Consider the following 10,729-nt stretch of genomic DNA (forward strand, 5'->3'; position numbering starts at 1 on the left):
CCATAAGTTTGTAATGTGTTGTCCTTAAGCAGAAATATCTCCTGCTTAATCTCCATGCTTCCTACTGAATTATTTAAACTGAGATCACTCAGCCACCTGGGTCTTGTCTGCAAAGTGCAAGTCAGTCCCCGCCCCAAAGGCAGAAGCTGTCTTGGGCAGTGCCAGGCAGGATGCAGGTGGGAAACACTCTGCACCCCCTGGAGAGTGAGTTCCTTGGGCATCAGGTCCAAGAGCACTTTGAGGGTCCAGGTCATGGCTACCTGGGGATCCATCAGGTGCTCCAGGGTGATCTGGGAACCTCACCTGAGACAGATCCCCTCCCCCAGGCTCCCTGAGGCCTGCTCCCCACCCCTGATGGGTCTAATCACAAGCAGGAGAAAACCTGGGCTGGTCACCTGAGCCCATAGTTCAGCCCACCTTCTGTGCTCTGTGCTGACGTCACTGTGATCAGCAGAGATTGGGTTCTGGGGTCACTTCCTGTGGGAATCTGGGGGATCCAGCACAGCACAGTTTCCCCCGGGAGGATGGATCTGCCTGTGGCAGGGCTGCAGGGCTGTGCTGGGGGTCCCTCTAGGACTGGGTGCGTCCGGTCACCTCTGCGTCTCTGCCCACTGGCCCAGCAACACAGGCAGGAGAGTCAGCTTCCTGAGCAGGTGTCCTGCTCCCACCTGAGAGCTGCTCAGCCCAGATCCCTGCCCCCCAGGCCCTGTCCTCATGGAGGGTGATGCTGAGGGCCCTGCCCCATAAATGCATTGCCCTGGACTTCCTCTTCTGACCCCCAAGTGTACACAGAGGAACAGGGGGCTCAGCGTTGACTTGGGTCCTGAATCGGAAACAAACCTTGTGTCTGATGATCAGTCCACATACAGCACCCAATGTGGATGCTGCTCCCAACTTGAGTTTGACTTCAAAGCAAGACCACCTGCTGACTGTTCAGGGAGGGGAGACTCACTCAGTGTATCCTTAGTGGTCTCAGTGGGAAGACCCCTCCTGCAGAAGGACACCGTGGGCTGGGACCAGACTTCTCTGAGCGCCACCTCCTCCCGGGGCTTCCTGACGGGGTTGTCAGTGACCAGGGCTCATCTCCACAGGCTGTACGCTCAGTGTCCCCAGGATTAGGGCTCTTGTCTCACAGCCCTGATGCTGGAGAGGGGAAGGGGGCACTGACCTCCTTGTTTGAGAATCTGCCTGGAGCCAGAGCTGTTCTCAGCGCTGTGATGGAAACCCTGCTCCAGAGCTATGTCTGCGTGGAGCAGAGTCCAAGGCCAGTCCCAGGCCTGGGCTTTCAGACCCCAGGGATCAGGACTCTGAGGAGCAGCTGCAGAGGCAAAGACTCCAGGACACCAGGAACAGCTGCAGAGGTAAAAGGGTTCTCAGGCCCCACTCCAGACCAGATCTGACTCTCCCAGAGTCAGATTCTGCAGGGAGAAGCTAAAAGTCTGACATGCTTGAACCTTCCCAGTGACAGGGACCTCACCCCCCGTGAAACAAGCAGCCCCTTCATGGGATTGTGAGAAACATCTTCCCTGTGGGCCCAGGTCAGCCATCCTCAGCTCTCACCATAGCCCAGCTCTGCAGGTGGCTCTTCTCCATCCTCTACCCCCAGGTTCCTGCCTATCCTGAATTTTGGCCCCCAGCAGAGCCCCTGCATACCGCCTCCCAGCTGTTCCCTCTGAACAGGGAGGTATCCCAGGACTCCTGCTCCAGCTGCTGCCTCTCCCGGCAGACCTCCCCCCATTTCCCTCCTGCAGCCTCAGGGACAAAGCAAACATCCCACCACCCCCTCAAGTCAGGTGTTAGGGCCCTTTTGACAGATGGGGGTTAGAGGAGAAAGAAGATTCTGCCAGATGGTGTGTTTGCGTTTTGCATGCTGCAGACCTCCAACTGCTGCTTTGACATTTATGATGCAGTAAAAGTGAATCCTCACCTGCAGTCTGGTCTCTACAGATCCTTGACATGGAACCCATGGGCACTGGGGTTTAGGGAGCCAGTCATCTTGTGGCTCCAATCTCAGGCTGGGCTGGAGGTAGGAGGCCTGCTCTGTTTTCTGGAAACCTCTGAGCCCCTCTTCACAAAGGAGCTCCATTATTCCTGTCTGGAGTTCAAACTGCCCCTTCAGCAGCTCAAATCTGCAGTGACAGTCACAGAGCAGGAAACCCACCTGCCCTTCATCCCTGGGCACAGCTCAGGTGATACCCGGAGTACGTAGGGTTTGAAGGGCCCCTAGGAGGCTCAGACCCACACTCAGGGCTGCATTTTCTGCGAAGCCACTCACCTGGTGACTCATGCAGGTGTGAACAGTGGATTAAACTTGCTTCCTGCCCCACAACCAGCCCTGAGTGTACCTGGGGGAACAGAGGACAGGGAGCTGTGGGGACCCAGAGTCCTCTGACTGTGGGTGCAGGAGCAGGTCCAACTCTGTTCTCTGGAGACAACTCAGCTCCATCCTACAGGCAGAGAAATGGTCTGAGGGTGAGAGCAAGGGCCCCATCCATCTCCCAGTCAGGTGCCCCATGGCTCAGGGCTGCTACACCTGTGAAGTCCTTGGGGTCAGACCCCTGGGGCAGCTCTTCTGGGTTCTCACCATAGAGAGGGTCACTGCCCAGGTGGTCTTAAGAAGCCATGACTGTGGAAAGCTGCCTGAACCCCTCCTGGCTGCACCTTGCAAGTTCCTTCATGGAGAAACAGGATCTATTTTAGGAAAAGGAACTCCATCTTCTCCTCCAGCAACACTGCCTCCACCATGAATGAGCTCCTGACCCAGGGACCTTGTGCTTGTTTAACAAGCTTGAGCATAGAAGGGCCAGCCTCAGACTGGACAGATAAATGCATGATAAAGGGTGGCTCATAAAGCTGACTGACTAAGAGATTTTGTCTGGAATAGAGTGACAGATGAGGAAAGAGTACTGCATTGATGCTTGAAGACCAGGAGCTGGTGCCCCTGACTGAGGACGGGGGCCTATGTCCACAGAGGGGCACTGAGCACCTGCTCCAGGCTGTATTTCTCTATAAAATCTTGACTGAGCTCACATAGCCAAGGCAGGACCAAGGGAGCTGGGGAGACACTGCCGGCTCGGTGTAGATACAACAGGATAACTAAGAAGACAACAAGGCCCGTGTAGACACACCAGGGGCACTGGTGAATCATCCCAGGTCACTATAGAAACAGAAAGGAACTAAGAAGACATCCCAGACCAGAATTGCCCTGCCAGAGGAATTTGGGAGGTAATCTAGGTCAGTGTAGACACAGGAGAGCAACTAACAAACACATGCCAGATCACTGTAGACATTTGAGGGGAATTGGGGAAGATCCTAGTTCATTGTAGACACAGCAGGATAAAGAGGGGATAATCCCAAGCAGTATAGACACTTGAAAAACATTCTAGGTCAGAGCAAACACAGCAAAGGTCTGGGAAATTTCCCAGGCCTGTGTAGACTCACCAGAGGAAATGGGGAGCTAACCAAGTCCGTAAAGCAAGATAAACAAACAGAATCCTGGGTCAGTGCAGGGAGTGGGTGCAGTCAGTGTAGACACGGCACAGGGACAAGGGAGACCACTCCTGGCTAGTGAAGACACACTAGGAGAACTGAGGAGATATCCAGTCCAGTATAAATGTGACTACAGGACTCATGCAACATCTCAGTCACCGTGGAAACAACAGGCAGGAAGTTTTCAGCACCCTGGAGAGATCCGAGCCAATCCAGGAGGCTCGTGGAAGTTGCATTAGTTGCTCTGTCCTTTCTGACTTTTTGCGACCCTGTGGACTGCAATCTGCCAGGCTCCTCTGTTCATGGGATTTTCCAGGCAAGAATACTGGAGTGGGTTGCTGTTCCCTTCTTCAGAGGATCTTCCTGAACCAGAGATTGAACCCAGGTCTCCTGCATTTCATGTAGATTCAGGGAGGCTGGAAGTCCTTTATTCAGGGCTGGAATGGAGTAAGCAGAGTGTTTCCACATGCTGGCCCTAGAATGCGCATCTGCTTTCACTAGCTGCTTTGAGAAGCTGTCCCTCCATGTCTACAAACCTCATAGTAGGGACCATACTCCAGCCTGGAGGAAAGCTCCTCTAGTAAGTCAGGGCAATCATATTCTCCATTCTGCCCTGTTTCCTATCTTTCATCAGCAGGGACTGATTCTTCTGCAGCATTTGGCCATTTGGATCTTGGTCCTAGGTTTCCCCTCATCTTTATATTAAAATTTCCTTTGTGACCTTTTCTCCAACACCTGGTTCACAGGAACTGTATTAAACGGGGCCAACATCTCTCTACTTAATAATTCAATACTTGGACATGCTGTCAGGCCAAGTAATTTACAACAGAAAGGAAGCCCAGGCTGCCTTCCTCAGTAGATCATGTATACTCTGCCTCTAAAGCATTCTTCAGTAAGGACACTGTCCTTCCTAAGGAGAGCTGTGACTTTTACAAGGCTATTTAATGCTTCAAGCTATTATGATGGCGTGAGGAAAATTACTGTGATGATAGCTGTCTTTGCCACTTATAAATTCCCAGGATGTTTACCATATAAATATTACCCAAGGACACCGCTTCCTCCTAATGACCTGAGTGATAAATGCCTCTTGCTGGGAGCTCTGCAAAGCCAGCCCCTCTGTCCAAAGAAGGGGAGACCCAGCAGCCATCCAGGTTGGGGACCCTTCCATGAATCAGGGACTTGATTCTCAGCTGTGGGTTGCAGACTAGTTATATCAGAAATGACTTGGCAAGGGAATAAAAAACTTTATTTTGTACAAAGGAAACAATTTTTTAAATTATTTTTTAAAGATTTTTTTATGTGGGCCATTTCTTTAGTCTTTATTGAATTTGTTACAATATTGCTTTTGCTTTATGCTTTGGGTTTTTGGCTGCAAGGCATGTGGCATTTTAGCTCCCCAACCAGGGTTCGAACCCACAGCCCCTGCCATTGGAAGATGAAGTCTTAACCACTGGACTGCCGGGGAAGTCCAAGAGACTTTAATACGGAGTTTTATTCCCTATTCCCTAAAGCTCTGCTCTAAATACTTGGCTAGAAAGACTCCTGGAGTCCCGATGTCCACTACTTTCCACAGTGCTAGTGGTGTTCACATCCTCTAACTCTAGGGAATGTCCAAGCAAGGGCAGACAGCCGGGGCCAGGACTGCTCTGTTCCTGAAGATTCTTCACATCGACTCAGCTTTACAGGAGCTCTGCAAGTTTTCATTGTGAGTGTCTGTCAGTCACAGTGTGGCCCTGGGAATTCTGAGTTTGCAGATTCAGGCAGCTCTGAAGCCACTTCTAGGAGGAGGAGGCGGGTAGCTTTGGGTGCAAAGGAGGCCTTGGGAACTGGAGCAGATGTGACCCCAGACCGCATATTCAGGGGTGCACCAAGGGAGCTCTGTGTGCCTGGGAGTCTCCCCGTGGTCCCTGCCTGAGCCTCCATTTCCCCATGGGGTGAGAAATGCCACCTTGGTCCATGAGTGCATCTCAGCCAGTTCAGACTTTCAGAGTCCTGACGGAAGAGGATCCAGCTCAGGGGGTTCACAGGGTGGTCTCATAAAGAGTTTGTTCTCAGAGCTGTGGGCAGGGCACAAGGAAATCACCAGGGATGTTGACACACCAGGGACTAGCCAGGGCAGGCAGTTACCCTTTCCCTTTGGCCTGGGAGGAGAGATTGTCACAGAACCCGGGGAGGGCAGTGGCCCTGAAGGACTGCCAGAACCACAGACTCGGCAGGGAGGGATGAGGGAGAAGTTACTCTGCTTCCCCCTCCTCCTGCCTCTCAGCCTCCGCCTTGGGCCACCCTTTAGGCCAGACTCAATGGAGGAGGCTGTTAATGGCATCTGAGGGTTACAGTCCATAAGAGAGCAGAGCTGAGAGGCCAGCGAATGGAGAGTGACCAGCTCAGAGTCTCCCTCCTCAACTCCATCTTCAAGTTGTTGGAGGGGAGGGTCTTCCTGGGGCCCAGGCAATGGAGGGTGGGTGTGGGATCTGGAACCTGATGTTGTGTGCCCAGTTTCAAGGGGTCACGACGACTGAGGGCACGCTGTCCCGTGTTCTCCTTGGTTCTCACTGTGGTCCATGTGGTAACTGCTTTAGACTCACCATCTTGACTGTGGTGCCCCTGTTGGTCTCTATCTCCCCACCCAGCCAAGACCCCCTTGGTGCCACAGAAGTAATTTTCTCTGACACTCTGGGAATGTGGGGGATCCTGTGCAGCTATCATCATTGACATAGCCCCCCTCTGCAGGCAGAGAACCCAGGAGACTTCCTGCCTCCAAAGCTCCACCTGGAAAGAGAGCAAGGTCCCCTTGTCGTCTCAGATCCTCCCACCTCATTCCACCAACACAGGGTCAGTTCCCGGCCCTCCTGTCCTGCTTCCTGTCCAAACCTCGTCTTACCACTGTCTAGACTGGCCACTGTCGCCTTATTTGCAGATGACAAAAATGAACCCAGTAGCCCTCCAAGTCTATGCTGTGAGTCTTCCAAAGTCAAAACAAGATTTGTGACTCAACCATTCCACAGCATCAACTTTTCCCTAAAAAGCTGTAAGACCAGTGTTGTTGTAATGGAGAAAGGGGTATGGACCAGAAAGAAGAAAATATCCTGTAGGTTAATTAATTAAACTTTAAGTGGAGTCTTTTCTGATAACTTTGCAAATTGACCATCAGCCAGGAGATGGGAGGAGCATCCAGAAGGAGGAAGGGCTGGGCCAGGGGTCCTGCAGTTATCAGAACATGTTGAGTGATCTGTGCAAACCCCTCTTTCCTTCCTCACTCCCTTCCTCCCTATCTTTCTTTCATGGAAAATAAGGATGAAGGCTGAGTCCCAGATCTGGGCATTTATGAACAGAATAGACACAGGGAATATGGGATGAGGAATTACGTGCAGTGGAGGCAGCTTGGTGTCAAAGGAGACCATTTCCCAGGGGGATATATGGAGTCTTGGAGAGGGCTTTAGATTTCCATAATACACAGAAAAGAAGCCTGAGGGAAAAACTACCTCAGGTGTTGGTCTATAAATTGTGCAAGAGTATTAGCAATTTTAGTATCTAGGGGGAAAAAAGAGCATTTTATAAATGATGCAATTTGATAGCACACATGAATGAAACGTATTTCTCTTATTTTCTTTTTTCTGGATTAGTGGAATACAGCTAGTGTTACAGAACCTGAATTCTTATTGCAACCCATTGAGCTGAATCTTATGAACAAGCATCTGAATTCCCTCCCTTTGCCAGGCACTCTCGGATGGCTGCCCCAAAGCTGCTCCATCCCTTTCTCCCTTGCAGCCTCCAGGCAAACAGGCTGCAAAGTCAAGTAGGAGTTTCCCATCTCCTTTGTATCAGCCTCAGGACACCTCACTACAAGTCACTCTAATACCCTCTGCCCAGACAACTCACAGGCAGCTTTGTGACCCAGGCTCCTCTGACTCAGAGAACAGTACAGGCTCCAAGGCTCCAGCCCTCTTTCCTCCTCCCACCTGGTTTCTTCTGGCCTCAGCTAATGAAAAAGGAGTTCCCTACCCTGCCTCCCTTCACACAGGGTCACAAACCTATCATTAAATGTCTTTATTTAGAGAGCTTTCCTGCCCAGGCCTGCTCCCAGGGGCGGGATGGAATTGATGCAAAATCCATCACTGAATGGGCCTGGACATTTAATCAATGAGGCAGCATGGAGCCCCTGTGATTCAGAGGTGCTGGGAGTCAGGCAAGGCTAGAAGAGCATCCTGAGCGGGTGGGAGGGTGGTTTTCATTTTTGACCCTGTTCTTCCACACTCCAGCAATCAGCAGTCTATTCCGCGTAACGTCAGCTTTGCAGCAGAATTCAATGTCAACAGGAGTATTTGCGCATGTATTCTTTTAATAACTCCACATTCATTCGATAAATTCTTACGTGCCTACTGCATGCCAAGCACTGTTCTAGACCCTGGGAAGAATGAACAAGCACTTCAGTTTATATTCAGTTGAGTTTATATTCTTGTGATGGAATAACTATGTTGGTGATGGTGGTGGTGATGGTAACGAAGGTGATGACAAGAGTGGTGATGGTGATGGTTGTGATGGTGCTGAAGACGACGAAGATAGGGATGCTGACAGTGGTAATGGGAGCAGCAGCAGGGGGACAGCAGACGGAGCAATCATATGAGCAAAGGCTTACATAGCACTCAAGCCGTCACTCATATGATTATGAGTTATTATGAACCGGACACTACTATAAAAATTTTGCCTGTGTTACTTGACTTCATAACAACTGTGGTAGGTGCTCTCATTAACCCTAATTGGTAAATGAAAAACCAAGGTAGAGAGAGGCCAATTCACTCTCCCAAGTTCACACAGGAAGCTATGATGCTGGGATTCAGAGCAGGTTCCCCAATCAGTGGGCTCAGAAATTACATTCCAAATAGACAGGCAAATAATTTCAGACAATGACAAGTACAATGAAGAAAATCAAAGAGGGTGATGTGAGAGTGACTTGGTGTGAGAAGACTACATTAGGGGAGGCCTCTTGAGGAGGTGATACTAGACTGAAGACCAAAAGGATAAAACATGTGGGAATAGTTCTCATACAGGTGGAAGAGCAAATGCAAAGGCCCTAAGATAGGAGTGAGCCCAGAGTGTTCAAAGAACAGCAGGAAGGTCAGAGAGGCTGAAGCAGAATTAACAGGGGGAAATGGGCACTGAATAAAGAAGGCAAGGAGGGGCCAGGCCATGTAGGGCCCCACAGGCCATAGGACACAGTGTGGGTGTTATCCTAAGTGGATGAGGCATTATGGAGCCCATGGAGGGAACGGCTGCAGCCACTCCATAATCACTGAGTCTGGACCATGTGCAAGTAGGAGTCTCTGGGGTATGTTGGGAGATGGATGATCAGAACTGCTGTCCAGTATTTATAAACAAATACTGTATAAGTTGGGGGAATGGGGTTTCCCTGGTGGCTCAAAGGGAAAGAATTCGCCTGCAATGCAGGAGCTGCAGGAGACCTGGGTTCAGTTCCTGGGTCAGAAAGATCCCTTGGAGGAGGAAATGGCTACCCACTCTAGTATTCTTCCTGGAGAATCCCATGGACCATGGAGCCTGGCAGGCTACAGCCCGTGGGATCGCAAATAGTCAGACACAACCTAAGTGACTTAGCACGCATGCACATACCATACAAGTGAGAGCCCTCTCCAGGGTCATCAGGTTTTCAAAACTCACTTTAACACCCCATTCCCAATAGCTAGAGTGCTCTGACCTGTCCCAGCACACTAACTTGCAAATCAAGGGATTTTAAGAGGGTTACAATAAGCCAAGGTGAGGGCCCAGGGGTGGAAGATTGGATCCAGTTTGTGTCTCAACACAGAGTCCTATCCATGCAGGACTCCACAGCACCATAGAAGTTTTATTCCCCTGCCAGGTCATCGGGAGACTGTGAAGGATTTTTAAACAGAGGCAGCTTTGCCAGCATGAAATCATCTCAGTCTCCTTGGAGGCCTGAGTCAGCCAACACTTCTGCAGGCGGCAGCAGCAGGCGGCAGTGGGCGGGCTTTGCCGTCTTGGGCAAGGCTGAAATTTAAACATCTCCTTACCCTGGCTCCAGCCACCCACAGGAAAATCAATGATCAGAGGAGGGAAGCAGAGATGAGCGAGAGGACGGGAAACCCAGACACTCCTGCGGTCCACGAGAAATCCATCTCATATTTATAGGTTTTATGTTTCACTTAAGAAAGTTTGAGTTAGAATTCTATCACTTGTTACCGAAATGGGCGAGCTCGTACAGCTACCTAAAAAAGAGAGAGAGAGAGAAAGAATCAGCTAAAAACTAGCAAATAGCAAGAAGAAATGTTCACTCTTTTAAACTGACAGATTCAATGTGGTGGATGGAGAGAGAAATCACTTCTCTCCCAAAATGAGTCACTGTTGCTGCCGCCCACTGAGAAATTGTCGGGGCGTCTGCTGGGCCCCATTCGGACATCCTGAGGGCAGTGCATGAGGGATGCTTCAGGGAATTTAGCAGGGGAGGCGGAGCTGATTTTGTTTTCTTCTCTTCATGTTCCCTCTAATGGCCTTTTTCAACTCTGCCATCATTTTGCCTTTCATTTCACCAAGATAAATTCTAATTCATGGGCTCATTAACCCCTCTTGCTATTTTGAGCTTGTTTGATGGGATGTCCTGGAGGTTAGGTTCTTTCACAGGGATTGAAGGCACTGAAATCAGGGTTTGGGGATGCCATTAAAGTCAGTTCTCGGGGAAACCAAAATATGCCTTGTCATCATCACTCCAGTACTCCAGGCTGGAAATGAGCAAAAATGCTGTCACCAGAGAAAGGGCCTCAGTGAGGGTCTACCATCTCCTGGCACATCCTGGAGAAGAGGGACATGTTTCTTAACCCCATACACAAACCCTGGGTAGAAGGCAGAGGGCCATGCAGGGGGGCTGCCACCCTGCTGTCTGCAAGGCAACAGCCGGCAGATTTAGTGCTCTCCAGGGAAGGCATATAGATTCTCACAGAGTCTTTAAGGGGGCCACGCTTAGGCAGGGAGAACCTAACCTTGATGGGGGGCTATGGGTCAAAGGAGAAAGACTTCTGGACCTTAGGATATGAAGCTGATCAGACTGGAGGGGCTTAATCCCCTTCTTTCTGGGCCTTCCCTTCTCCACCTATAAAATAAAGATGTTTAAACAGAGTCATTCAAACATTCAGCAAGTATCCAGTAGCAGCACATGCCAGACCACTAAGGTAAAAATGATCACTTGTGTCTTGTCTGCATGGAGCTTACAGTC

The sequence above is a fragment of the Bison bison genome, unplaced genomic scaffold (genome assembly GCF_000754665.1).
Source record: "Bison bison bison isolate TAMUID 2011002044 unplaced genomic scaffold, Bison_UMD1.0 scf7180017864312, whole genome shotgun sequence".
Classification (NCBI taxonomy): domain Eukaryota; kingdom Metazoa; phylum Chordata; class Mammalia; order Artiodactyla; family Bovidae; genus Bison; species Bison bison.